A 13,263-nucleotide genomic window follows, 5' to 3' on the forward strand; every position below is an offset into this window, starting at 1 on the left:
TCTCATAATGGAACTATATCACTTACAACAAATAAATACCCTCCAAAGGGCCATTCGGGAGCGTATGGAAGCCTTGTGTGTGTCTTAGAGAGTGTGGTTTTATTGGTCCCCCTCACGATTACAGTCTTATGAGCATCCGGGTGTCCTCAGAATTATTTAGAAATCCAGGTAAGAATTTGGAACCTGGGCAGAAGAACTTCAAAGGAAACAGACTATCCATGGTTGGGCGGAATCTGACACTAAGAGAACTTTTGCCCCTCACCCCCAAGCATGCCAAAGCACAGGGAAAGGGCAAGGAGCCTGATGCCCTAGACTGTTGGTGTGATGGGCAGCATGGCACGGAGCTCCTGAACTTTCCTCTGATTGGGAGACTCTGGGAACGCAGGTATGGGAACTGTCACAGAGATAGGATAAGCTCAAGTGCAGCTGTTAAAGGAAAGATAATCTTTCATAAAATGCAACATTGATCTCTTGAGCAGGGAGCTGTTTAATTCATTCTTTCCCCCCTAAATGAATCGCGTGGTTTAGGGTTTAGGTTGTGGACAGATCCCTGAGAAAAATGCCTTGAGGAAAGTGGCAATGAGTCCAGTCCCCAGACTCTGGTCCAGCATTCTTCCGGGACCCATGCTGAAAACTTAAGCCCCAAGATTGCTAACTATTAAATGCAAGACAGAGGCGAGCCCAGCCTCTGGGGGATCTGAAGCTTGCCTCTTAAGAGTGACTTTTAGACTTTACCAGGTCCCCATCCGCCCATGTTCTAACAAGACACAGTGCAAAGCAGTCAGAGATGATTTCAGCTAATTGGTTGATTCAGCAAGAAACCTGGGAAAAGGTGGTGCTGAGGTTGGCGGCATCAGGTTGGCAGGGTTAGCAGATGCTCTCCAGAAAGGGCCTCGGAGTAGAGGTGCACCCTGCCAGGCACCATATGTGTGATGGACATGACAGAGAGCACAGGATGTCTGAGCGGAGGTGACAGCTCAGCCCTCTTTCGCAGAGAAACTTCCCTCGGAGTGGACACAGTGACATGATGTCCACAAAGTGGGCACATTTGGGAGCTTCTGGCACCTGACCGAATTCCCCGTTTCGGCTCTCTACTGCCTTGTGAGTGGACAGTGGGGGAGGGATAGCGAAATTTTCTACGATAGCCTGACTGACCTAATTGTTCTCTGTGAATCTCCAGGAGAGCAAAGGAAGAATTACGGACCAGAGAGACAGGGTCCCCAAGCCTGCATTAGCTCACTGAGTGTGTGTTCATGGACACGGTCCCCTTATCTGCACTTTGTCATGGTCGAGGTTGACAAACACATTTTCAACAAGAGAGGCAGAACTCACATGCATCTTTCTGGCTCCATTGTGAGGGCTGGTTCTATCTCTCTCCTTTAGTGTAAGCCAGAAAAAGTCAGGAAAATGTCATCTAATGGGACAGGTGTCACCATCAGCACGTACACGTTCACAGCCCCATCCTTCTTACCAAGTCTCTGCATTGAAAGCTGACAGTTTGACTCTATCTCCCATGTAACAGGGAAGAATCCTGAAAGAGTTCCCTAGTATTGCGCAGAAATATGTTGTTTAAACGCAGGCAGGTAAGTGGAGGTCAGACTCACGCTTTTGAAGACTGAATTGTGTGTGTGTCTACATGCACACACTCTCACACATGTGTGCACATGTGCCATCGTGTGGTATGTGGAGGTCAGAGGATAATATTTAAAGTCTGTTTTCTCCTTCCACTCTATTGGTCCAGGGATCAGGTTGTCAGGCTTGAGGGCAGGTGCCTCTAGCTGAGCCATCTAGCTCTCTCCAATGCACTTCTAAGATAGGAAAACTAGTAATTATGGACAAATGGGGTGACTACTTCTTGTTGGGACGAGAAGTTGGCAGTCAGTTCTCTGGCCTCCCCTCCCCTTGCCTTCACACTCTCCTGCCTGTCCTACAGATTCAACTTCCCAGGTACTTTCCCACCGCCTGTGGGGGAACTTAGAGAGTCCTGGGGTAAATGTTAACTTTGGTCATTCCTAAGATCTGCACGTGCAGGAAAAAGTTAGCTTTAGAGTGAGGCTGCTTTGGAATTTATCTTCTTTAATGTTAGTTCAAGGTCTCAGAGTACAGAAAATTTTATCCCGACTTCTCACTCTCCGGCCAAACTACACTAGAATAATTCTTATTCCCTGCCTTTGAATGGACCTCTGAGACTTACTGGGTGCATTCTTTGAAACTGTTGTAAACATCGAGCAAGAACAACCCTTTGACCTTAAAGGAAGTGCAGGGTTAGTTGCCAAGAGCTTCTAGTCATAGCATGATCATCAAACGATTAATACATAATCATTTCTATTGGTGGTTTCTCTTTTAAAAGCACTGCATGTATAATATATGTTATATAATGTACACACACACACACACACACACACACACACACACACACGCACACTTTGCTTCATTGAAGTGGAAATCATAATGGACAGCACTATACCAAATGTCTGAACAAAGTCGATCTTACTCACTGATTTGTCTATAGGACACACGTCCATCCTCTTGAGCTTAGCAGTAGATGTAGTGTTTCAACATCACAACTTCAGTGGTGCTACTAACAAAACCACACAAATGTCAAAAGATGCCCGAGGAAAAGATTGTACGGAGAGCATGGTTGGGTGTGCATGAGGATAGCAGAAGAAAGTGAGGCACACTTCATCTGAGCTCATCAAGGAGTGTGCAAGCCAATGCTGTGGTTTGCCCACCCTGTGTGTGTCCTCAAGTGGCCGGGAAAGCACAGGAATGATCTGAAGCTTAAGTAATTTCTGGTGAGCAGGCAGACTCACAAGTATGGAATCCACAAATGATGATAATAGACTATCCCTTATTTAAAAGGTTATGCCTGGAAAATCAATTAAAACTAGTAACCTCAAGAAATGATTGATGAGTCTCATTTGGCCTGGCATGGTGCTGGACGGCTGTAATTCCAACAGGCAGGAGGCTGAGAATAGAGGATTATTGAGTAAGAGGCCAACCTGGGCTACAGTGTGGAACCCCGTCTCAATAAAAAAAATAAGCAGATCAATAAATGACGAAAGTATCATTTGTGTTGTGCTGGTCCTATAGCAACTGGGCCCTTTGTTCAGCAGCATCCATTTGCGCTTCAGCAGGTCATTGGTCGCCTGTGTGGTTCCTACTTTCTCTTGGGCTCCTTCACCGGTGAGTCCATAGCTCAATCACGCATGCGCTGCCCCCATTCTTCTGGCTTTTCTGAAAGCCACTCGAAGGTCTTGAGTGGGATCCAATCTTCCCTTGCCCTGGAAGCCAGAGTTTCCCTGTGAGGGAGCTTTTTGACTGTCCCTTTCTGGGTAACTTTCTCTGTTTCCTGCAAAGGGCGCCCGGCTGCTAGAGAGTGTGAGCTTATGGTGGGACAGCCTGCTCATGTGATGCTCCGCTCCTTTCCTTGTGGGGAGGAAATGAAGACGATGGCGCCACTGCTGCCCTCATTGGGCTAGAACAGGCACAGCCAGACGAGGAGCTCACTAACTGTAAATAAAACTATGTTTATTTCAACATAGGGAGCCCTTTGTTTCATCTTTCTTCTCATCTCTCTATCTTAAGAATTTCACCAGTATGAAAATAGTAAAACATACTAGTAACCCTGTAAAATTATTGGGGAATGTTCTAGCAAAACTGAAGTAAACACGCATACACTTTCTGGTTTCTGGAGCACACTTTCTCTCTCCTTGTGCCCATAAGTGATAGATAATCTCTAGGTCTTGATTTATTTTTTTTTCTTTATCACAAACCAAGCTTTCAGGTATTGCAAGTTTAAGGTGTTTCTCTTTTGACAGTCATATTTCATAAAAGGATAATTCAAACCAACATTGTCAGCAATGATCAACCACTGAGCACTGCAGCAGATGGGAGGGCAGGGATGTGGCTACCGTCCACATCCTTGCACAGGCCACCAGCACAGCACTCCTTGAAGTTACACACGCTTCCTTGTTCTATTCTCAGCAAAGTATTTGTTGCTTCACAATCCCTTGGTAACTTTTTATTTTTTATTTCATTTTTGGCAACACTGGACCCAAAGGGTAAACCTAACCTCTGTGATGTTTCCTTTGGAAAGCCTGGAGCTGTGTAAGAGGCAGGAAGAAAATCAGGCACACTTGAACTTGAATCTACAGTACCATACTTAGTGTTCAAGATCAGCAGGGCAACCTCTTGGAGGTTTAGCTTCCTCCTGTCAAATGGAGGGAACTGCTTCTCCTGGGCTTTTGTGAGGACTGAATTCAGTCCTATATGGGATAGTGTCAATCCTAGCTCAATCAGATACATGGTCGATGACAGTCGCAATGATGGTCCCTCCTTCTCTGAGTTCCCAGTGAATTCACTCCAAAACATTTGTGTGGCTGGTTTTAATTTGGGGGTTTTGTTTTGTTTTGTTTGTAACACAGTATTTTCTACCTTCTGATTCTCATTTACCTCACACAAATTCTTCCCAAATAGTAAAGCCATTATTGGTTAACATTCAACAAGGATTTCATTATTTAATACAATTATGAAATTTCTGTAAGTTAAGGTACAATTTGTAATGATATATTTTTCATAATATTTTATTATTTGGGAATGTCATATCATGAACCCCAAGCACTGTCAATTTCCAGTCCTCCTAAGTCCCCACCTCACCCTTGGAACTCCCTCCTCCCAGGGGAATAAAAGAAAAACACAAAACTAGCCAAACAAAAAACAAACTAAAAACCAAGTCCAAGTTGTGTTGCCCATATCCTCACTGGAGCATGGTCAGTCTGGGCAGCCAGACTCTTAAAGGAAAGTGAGTGAGCCCTTTCCCATACCCCACTCCCCTTTTAATGATTGGTTTTGTCACCCTGACACAACTAGAGTCACCTGGGAAGAGGGACCCTCAGTTGATGACTGCCTCCATCAGATTGGCCTGTGGCACTGTCTGACAGACTGGCTTGCTGGATGACTGAGGTAAGAGGGTCTGAACCACCGTGGGTAGCACCATGCCTAGATCAGATTGGCCTGGGCTGTTTACACAAGCTAGCTGAACACACCCGGTGAGGCAGGCAGGAAGCAGCCCTCTGCACACTTCCAAGTTCCGGCTTTACTTTCTGGCTTTACTTCCTCAGTGACAGACTGGGGAATTGTAAACTGATGCCAACCCTTTCTCCACCATTGGTCTTGGTGTTTACACCGCAGCAACAAATAGTGACCAGGAAGACATTTTCAGGCGTGGATCTTTATTGAATAAGGGCAAAGGTAAAGTGATAGAGATGGTCTTGATTACCTTTCTCACTGCTGTGATCAAATACATGATTAAGGCAACTTGGGGGATATGGGGGGCTGATTTTGGCTCCACGACGATGTTGAGGTATGAGCAGCAGGACACCGAGATGCTTGGGCTCAGTTTGCTTTCTCCTTTTATTCAGTTCAGGAGCCTGACCCATGGACTCACTCTCATTTAGGGTATGTCTTCTTATCTCAGTTATATCAGTCAAGAAGTTCTCTCACAGACACCCAAAAATTCGTTTCTGTTGTGATTAAAAAGTCTCATCAAGTAGACAATCAAAACTAGTCATCATTGCACATCTTTTCTACCCTAAGGGAGCTTCTGGCCTTGCAGATTTCACCAAAGAGGAGGCCACTGACATTGCAAATGGAGTGCAGTTTTATTCACCAAGGAGTCTTCACAAAGCCAACTCCTGAACACCTCATTTCAACCCTTTCTGCAGACATTGTGCTGGGACACCTGAAGCTATGTGGTGTGTTTGTTTTCCAACAGAGATTTTCTTTTTCCTTCTGAAAAATCTACTGAGTTCTGCCAGAAGAAACTCATGACATGTTGTAAGTTTAATTATGTTCAATTCATTAACACAATTAGAGCTGCAAACACATTTATTGACACAGCCAGAATCACTTAGTAACAGGCATTAAGTCATAGATTAAAAAACTCACTCCTGCAGGGCCTCCGAACTCTGGAAAGGAGAGCTGGGAACTGGGTCTTCAGCTCGTGGCACAGCTGTGAGGGAGCTGACTAGAGGTTGCCCCTCACTGCTCACTGGATGTTGTGTTCATGTTTCAGGAATGATTGCTTTGTCCTTTGGAGGACAAACCGAATCTCCCCGAAATACCACTTTTCATTTTAGCATGGAGATTTGATGCATATGGATTTGATTTTAGCTTAGCCAAGCCGGACAATCTCACATAGAGCAGATAGAGACTCTTGATTTCCTCGCAAAGACAAATGGGCCATGGCAGATGGAGAGCCTAGGGCCAGCTGCCCTTCCCTTTGAATTCCTCCTTCCAGAATGAAGCTCTCTTCTGCCTGGGGAGTTGTTTTGCCTCAATGAAGAGTAAGAAAAGCTGGGGTCCATGTATGAGTGAGCCGCTCTCAAGGTAGACTTGCGGGGTCTGAAATAGTTTTCTTTTTCATAAAAGTGAATCTTCAGGTGTGATGGTACTCCCTTGCAATCCCAGCTCTTGGGAGGTGAAGGCAGGAAGAGCAGGAGTTTGAAGCCAACCTCTGGCTTCACAGTAAACTGGGCCCATGAGACCCTCCCTCCAAAAAATGAAAGGCAAACACAAAAGCCAGTGGAATATTTCTCTAGGCACGGAATTTTAATATTTGTTTGTATATTCGTTTTTATGTATGCATGTGTGCTCACATCTGTGTTGGTGTATGTGTAGGTGGACATACACACTCACGCATACTCCTGAAAGCTAGAGTGTGTCACGTATCCTCTGTCACTCTCTACATACTTCCTTGTGCCAGGCAGGGTCTCTCCCTGAACCCTGGGCTCAGGTCCTCCCAGATAACCCAGCAAGCCCTAGCCAGGGTCATAGGATGTGCACGGGTGCTGTTATCCAAACCTCCTTCCTGTTCATAACTGTACGGCAACTTCCCTCAACTGCTGAGCCATCTCTCCAGCGCAGATTTTAAAAAGAGGCTTCAATATGCTTTCAAGTTATTATTTTTTGTTATCAAGTTAATGAAAAATTACTTAACATCACATAGTTGGCTGATTCTCCCCCCACTGCACCCCCAGGATTGCGTACTTCTCTGAAGTTGGTTGACATGATGCTGCGGAAAACCTGACTCATAAAAAGTCCCATACATGTGTTCCCAGTGCCCTCATCTACCTGAACGCACCCTTACTTCCCAAACGGGGGATTCTTTATGACACTGAGAAGTGTCTTAATACAAAGACTCTTAGGCGACATACCTGGGGTTACACCCTGCACTCCGACCTCTCAGTTTACTGACTCTTCTGACCAAGACGCACTTTCAGTGTTTCTGTGACGTTGGTGTAGCTCCTAGTCTCAGATTGAAACACTCTCTTTAGGAGGGAGGTGGCAGTGCATAAAAGAAACAATATCCACGAGCCCCACCCCGAGGTTAAGTAAGAAGAAAACATTGCTGGGAGACTTCAGCCCAGCTCTTTGCAAGTTGGACAGATGGAGTCTGAGCCTTGGTAAACCATCGCCCCAGTGGGATGGGTACTCCAGCTGCAGCTGGCATCAGCGCTCCTGGAAGTGACCCCAGTAGACTTAGGGGTCCACTGAACGAGACTTGGATAGGATCTTCAATTTGATCTGCCACATTCCCTGTCCAAGACGAATGGATATCTGTCCATGGCTGCCCAGGGAAAGTCACAGGCTCACTTCCTGTATCTACAAAAATGGCCGATGTAGGGTTGGGTCACAGGGCAGGGGTAGTGCACCTGCCTAGCATGCATGAGGATCTAGGTCCAATTCTTGTTATGCAAAATAATATGTAAATAAATACCCAAATAATTGTGTCTCTCATGATACTTAAGTTTAAAGAAAAACAAAAACAAAAACAAAACAAAACAACAACAGTAAAAACTTTTGGACCATCAGCTGGTACTCACAAGAACAGAACAGTCACCATAGACACAGCCTATCACCAACCTCTTTTCCCTGCAGAATAATTTGTGTTTTCCACCAACCCACTGAGAATCCTGCTTTTCCTGTTACTTTCCGAATGGTCTCTGTTTTAGTCACACAACTTATCTGCACGAGCGACAAGCTTGCCACCTTTACAAAGCAGGAGATTTGTTTCTGGAGAACACAATTTGCACATCATTTCTCTCTCGACACACTCTTATGATGCTCATCTGACATACAGCAGGCTCAGTGAGGAGCAGTGAGGAGCAGAGAAGCAGGACGCCTGGTGGAAAGTAGATATGAAGCCTTGGAAATTTATAGACATGGCAGGGAAGTGGACCTCTTCACTTAATAATGGTGATGTCTTGTCTATAATGGGATCTGATACAGAATCAGCACAGGATGCCCAAATGGTTAAGGCGCAAGCTGTTGGGTAGGGCCTCACAAATTGTGGAGAACTGCTGTTTTGTTTTGTTTTGTTTTGTTTTGAGGCAAACATCAGCTGGCATGCTCTGTGCTGAGTATTTGTGGAGCCTGGTTGAACCTGAGTGGAGACGGTGACAGTAAGTGAGGCAGACAGCACCTGTACTTCAGGAGCAGACAGGTGCCATCATCCTAGAGAAAATTCAAGCGAGATCAATAAAAATGATTAAGGGACTCACAGAATTGATTTCTGAGGAAAGATTAAGAAAAATAAATGTGCAGCTTGACACATAGCCCAGGAGGAATATGATAACTGGGTGGTCCATTGATGTAGAAGAGGCTGACAGAAAGCTATTCTCCAGGCATACGAAGACCAATTCCCTAACAAGGCATCTAGGGACACAGTTTCCCTGAGAAGTGGCGGGAAGCCCTGTCCCAGAAGCAGCAGGGACACAGGTGCACAGATGTTTTCTGAACTTTGCTGGCAGCACAGAAAAATGAACAAGACCACCACATATTTTTAATGTGGTTTTCTTAATTCCTAGGAGCACAGGAACGAATGGTAGCAGAATTACAACTTCAACCAAGGTCCTGTTTTGAGACTGTTGACATCATTAAAACCAAGGGATGAGGAAGAGCCATTGGATCCAAGTAGACGTATCTATCCCTAAGAATAAATGGATAAATTATACATATATGTGCATATTATAAATGACTATGTGCATAACAGACTTCTACATGGCAAAAACACTCATTTATTTAAAAAAGGTCAGTTACTCCAAACCGGACACTGCTGCTGTGGTCAAGAGGCGCTTGCTAACAGGAAGCTAGTGTGGCAGTTCCTGAGGAGGTCCGGCCAGCAACTGACCAATGCAGACGTGGTCGCTTGGAGCCAACCATCAGACAGAGCTCAGGGAACCTGGTGGGGGAGCTCGCAGAAGGACTGCAGGAGCGGAGGGGGACTGCAACCCCATTGGAAGAATAATCTAGGCTGGCCTGACCACCCAGTTCTCCCAGAGTCTAGACCACCAACTAAGGAGTGTACCTGGAGGGATCCATGGCTGCAGATACATATGTAGCAGAGGATGGCCTTGCCTGACAGCAATGGGAGGGGGAGCCCTTGGTCCCGGGGAGGCTTGATACCCCATTGTAGGGGGATGCTGGAGCAGTGGGGCAGGAGAGTGTGGGTGGGTGATCACCCTCATACAAGAAAAGGGGTGAGGGAGGGGGGAGGGGATTGGTGGAGGGGTAACCAGGAAGTGGGATATCATTTGACATGGAATGGAATGATTAATATAAAAACAGTCAGTTAATGTGTTTGTATTTAGTGAGATGCCCGTTTCCAAGGTGGCTTTCCAGGTGACAGTTGTGTGGTGCGTTACCTCTCCCCTTTGTTCTGCAGTTTTCAGAGGCAGCTCCCAAGCTAAGTGTGAGTCATCTTTTGCTGGCACTGCAAAAGCCATTTCAGCTAAGCCACATTTCAGGGTCATTACTCTTCGGGCTTCGTTATGAGGCTTCGGAGGGAATGACATAATCCACCTCAGTTCACGAGGAGTGGCAAGTGGAGGAGGCTTACGGGCACGTCGCGCCATGTGTCTATTCTTTAAAAGTCACAAAACTTTGCAGTGTAGTCCCTCAGGAAGGAAATCTCCCTATGACAAATGGGGGCAAATGGCTGGAATTACGCCCTTCTGGTCTGAAACGCCTTTCACATATTTACTGCAATAATGAATGTGTAGAGAACACTGTATATTTATTACCATACCACACATTTATTTATATTACAAAAATGATGAATGCTTGGTGGCCATTTTTCATACTTTCCTTATGGTGCAGGGGACCTTTTCATAGACACCATAATAATAAAATGTGGGACGGAGAAAATGACTGTGGAAAAGTGCCAGGTGGCATTGACCTAGGTATTTTCTACAGCAGAACCTCATATCCATTGGGTGGGGTGACTTAGATTTACTTTCTACATTATTGAAAGGACGCAGGGGGTTAATGTGCCACCGTTTTGCTGCTTGAGGACTGAAGAGAAGCCGGATTTTCCTCTCAAGTGAACTGTGGATTGGCTACTTGTCTTCCCAGCAGCCTGCATCCTGCTGCTTCCCCCATGAGGAGGGCTGAGCTCCACTCCACATTGAAGCCTGGCTAAGTTGCTTTAAATGTCTGGTGCCAAGTTAGCACTGGACTCAGATGGCTTTTTTGAGAATTTTTTTTCCTTTCTTTTTTGCATGTAATGTATGACTCTTTCCTCTGCCCTGAAAATACTCAGATTTGTTGCTCTTGTATTTTGTGAATAACAGTGGGACAGGTACAACATGAAGGAGGCAGGATTTATTTGGGCTCCTGGTAGGAAGGGGTGCAGCTGCCCCGCCCAGGAAAGCCTGGCAGAGGCACCGCTGTGGCATCAGGAGCAGGCAGCTTGACCTCTCACACCTTAGCAAGGACACCGCCCAGTCTAGCATAACTTCTCCAAAGTTACATGGTTTGACTTTTTCCTCTTCCTTCCTTTAGCCATACACTTTTGACATTGTTAAATATAGTCTTCGTTCTATCCTCGTGACATCAACATCTTGACTTAAAAAGTCAAGAAATGTCCCCTCCTTTTTATAATGTACCTTTGTGGGTGTTGATAACTCCATGGTATGTCCTTCAAAACAGTACCACTCAGAAGAGGGCCCTGTTTCAACCTGTCTCCTAAGCTACCTCATCCACTGGCAACTGCTAATCATTTTTTTTTAATCTTAAAGTTTTCCCCTTCTTGCGATATAAGATGGCATCAGTAATACACTCCAATACCTTCACATTCTTCCCTCCTTTGCTTAGACAAATGAAGCTGAGATTTATGTTATTTCCTGAATCAATTATCTCTTCTTTCTTGTAAATATTATTCCATTATGCCAATGTAGCATCCATTAACTTTAAGATGACATTTTAGTTATGTTAACTTTAAATTGGTAACAGGGAAATGTTCATTTCACTTGGGTGGGTTTCTAGGAGTGGAGGGTTTCTGGGTTAATTTTGTAAGACACTGTCAAGCTGTCTGTCAGCATAGCCATACTGTGCCAGCATCTCTGCCGACAGGAAGGAGGGTTCTTGTTGCTGGCACTGGGCCTTGCCAGTCTTTATGATTTTAATGATGCTGGGGTCATGTAGCATCCTCGAGGTGTGAATGTGAGTGTATTTGATGATATTTGCCTTTTTGGTGAATGTGTTGTCAGCTGTCTGTTTGCCATCCATCATGACATCATAGGGAAAAAAAGTCCTCTGTGAACTTGTGTGTTTTTCTGTGTGTGTGTGTATGTGTGTGTATGTGTGTGTGTCTGTGTGTGTATGTATGTGTATGTGTGTGTGTGTGTATGTGTGTGTAGGTGTGTGTGTATGTGTATGTCTGTGTGTGTCTATGTGTGTGTCTGTGTGTGACTGTGTGTGTGTATGTGTGTGTAGGTGTGTGTGTGTATGTGTGTATGTATGTGTGTATGTATGTGTGTATGTATGTGTATGTGTGTGTGTCTGTGTGTGTCTATGTGTGTGTGTCTGTGAGTGTTGACATTCTTACATCTTATCATTTTTCTTACAAAATTAATTTCAATTTTTCCTGCTCCGCAGCTTTTTCTGATTCCATTATCAATGTCTGCACATGCACTCACAGTTGGGAGAGATAGGACAGTTTATTCTCCTTTATAGTAGTTAAGATCTAAGAAAAGCTTGCTCCCTCATTTCTACCAATCAAAAGAACTGATGTAATTTCCTTCCCCACGTGTGAGTTTTGCAGCTCAAAATCACATGAGTGAACACTGTGAGTGGTGACCACTGATCGGGTTGCAGATAGATTTTAGTGAGCACTGAGTTTGTGAATGATGAACCCTGTTTTGAGGGCTTGGGAATACAATTCAAGAAATAGCTATGAACTAGCTCTGAGAGCCTTATCTCAAATTAGGAGGTTAAGGGTGTGTGTACTTGAAGTTCTAGCTAGAACAATTATGCAACAAAAGAAGATCAAGGAGATACAAATTAGAAAGTAAGAAATAAAGTGTTACTATTTGTAGATGATATGATAGTATACATAAGCGACCTCAAAGATTCCACCAGAGAACTCCTACATCTATCTGACAAGCAACTTCAGCAAAGTGGCAAGATATAAAATTTACTCAAACAAATCAGTAGCCTTTCTTTATACAAATGATAAATAGGTTCAGAAAGAAATTAGGGAAACAATACCTGTACAACAGCCACAAATAGTACAAAATATCTTGATATAACTCTTACCAAGCAAGTTCTGTATGACAAGAACTTCAAGTCTCTCAAGAAAGAAATTGAAGAAGACCTCAGAAAATGGAGAGATCTCCCATGCTCACGGATTGGTAGGATTAACATAGTGAAAATGGCCATCTTAACAAAAGCAATCTACAGATTCAATGCAATCCCCATAAAAATTCCAACAAAATTCTTCACAGACATGGAAAGAGCAATTCTCAGGAAAAAAAAAGAGAGAGAAACCCAGGTTAGCCAGAACAATTCTCAACAATAAAGAGTTTCCGGGGGAATCACCACCCCTGACTGCACTACAGAGCAATAGTGATAAAACCGCACACTATGCAGAGCCTGACAGCCGACCAATGCAATAGAAGGCCCAGAGGTAAGCCCACACACCTGTGGACACTTATCTCTGACAAAGACGCCAAGAACATACAGTGGGAAAGAAGAAAGCATCACCAGTGACTGGTGCTGATCTAACTCTCGGTCTGCATGCAGAAGAATGGAAATAATCCATATTTACCACAAAGCTCAAGTCCAAGTGGATCAAGGAGGACCTCTTTCCCTCCTTTTAAGCAGTTCCCTCTACTTTCATAAGGTGTGTGTGTGTGTGTGTGTGTGTGTGTGTGTGTGTGGTGTATTTGTGTGTGTGTGTGGTGTGTGGTGTTTGTGTGT

At 44.5% G+C, this 13,263-nt stretch overlaps 1 long non-coding RNA gene across 1 annotated transcript; it reads left to right on the forward strand.

The window, feature by feature from the left end:
• The first annotated feature begins 224 nt into the window (after nucleotides 1–224).
• LOC102548113 (uncharacterized) lies at nucleotides 225–9,037 on the forward strand. The gene is made up of 4 exons (XR_015635761.1): nucleotides 225–385; nucleotides 4,873–4,965; nucleotides 5,599–5,838; nucleotides 8,871–9,037. It is a non-coding gene; the product is annotated as an uncharacterized LOC102548113 (long non-coding RNA).
• Nucleotides 9,038–13,263: the final 4,226 nt, after the last annotated feature.

Source organism: Rattus norvegicus, chromosome 13, assembly GCF_021556685.1.
Source record: "Rattus norvegicus strain SHRSP/BbbUtx chromosome 13, alternate assembly SHRSP_T2T, whole genome shotgun sequence".
Taxonomy (NCBI): Eukaryota; Metazoa; Chordata; class Mammalia; order Rodentia; family Muridae; genus Rattus; species Rattus norvegicus.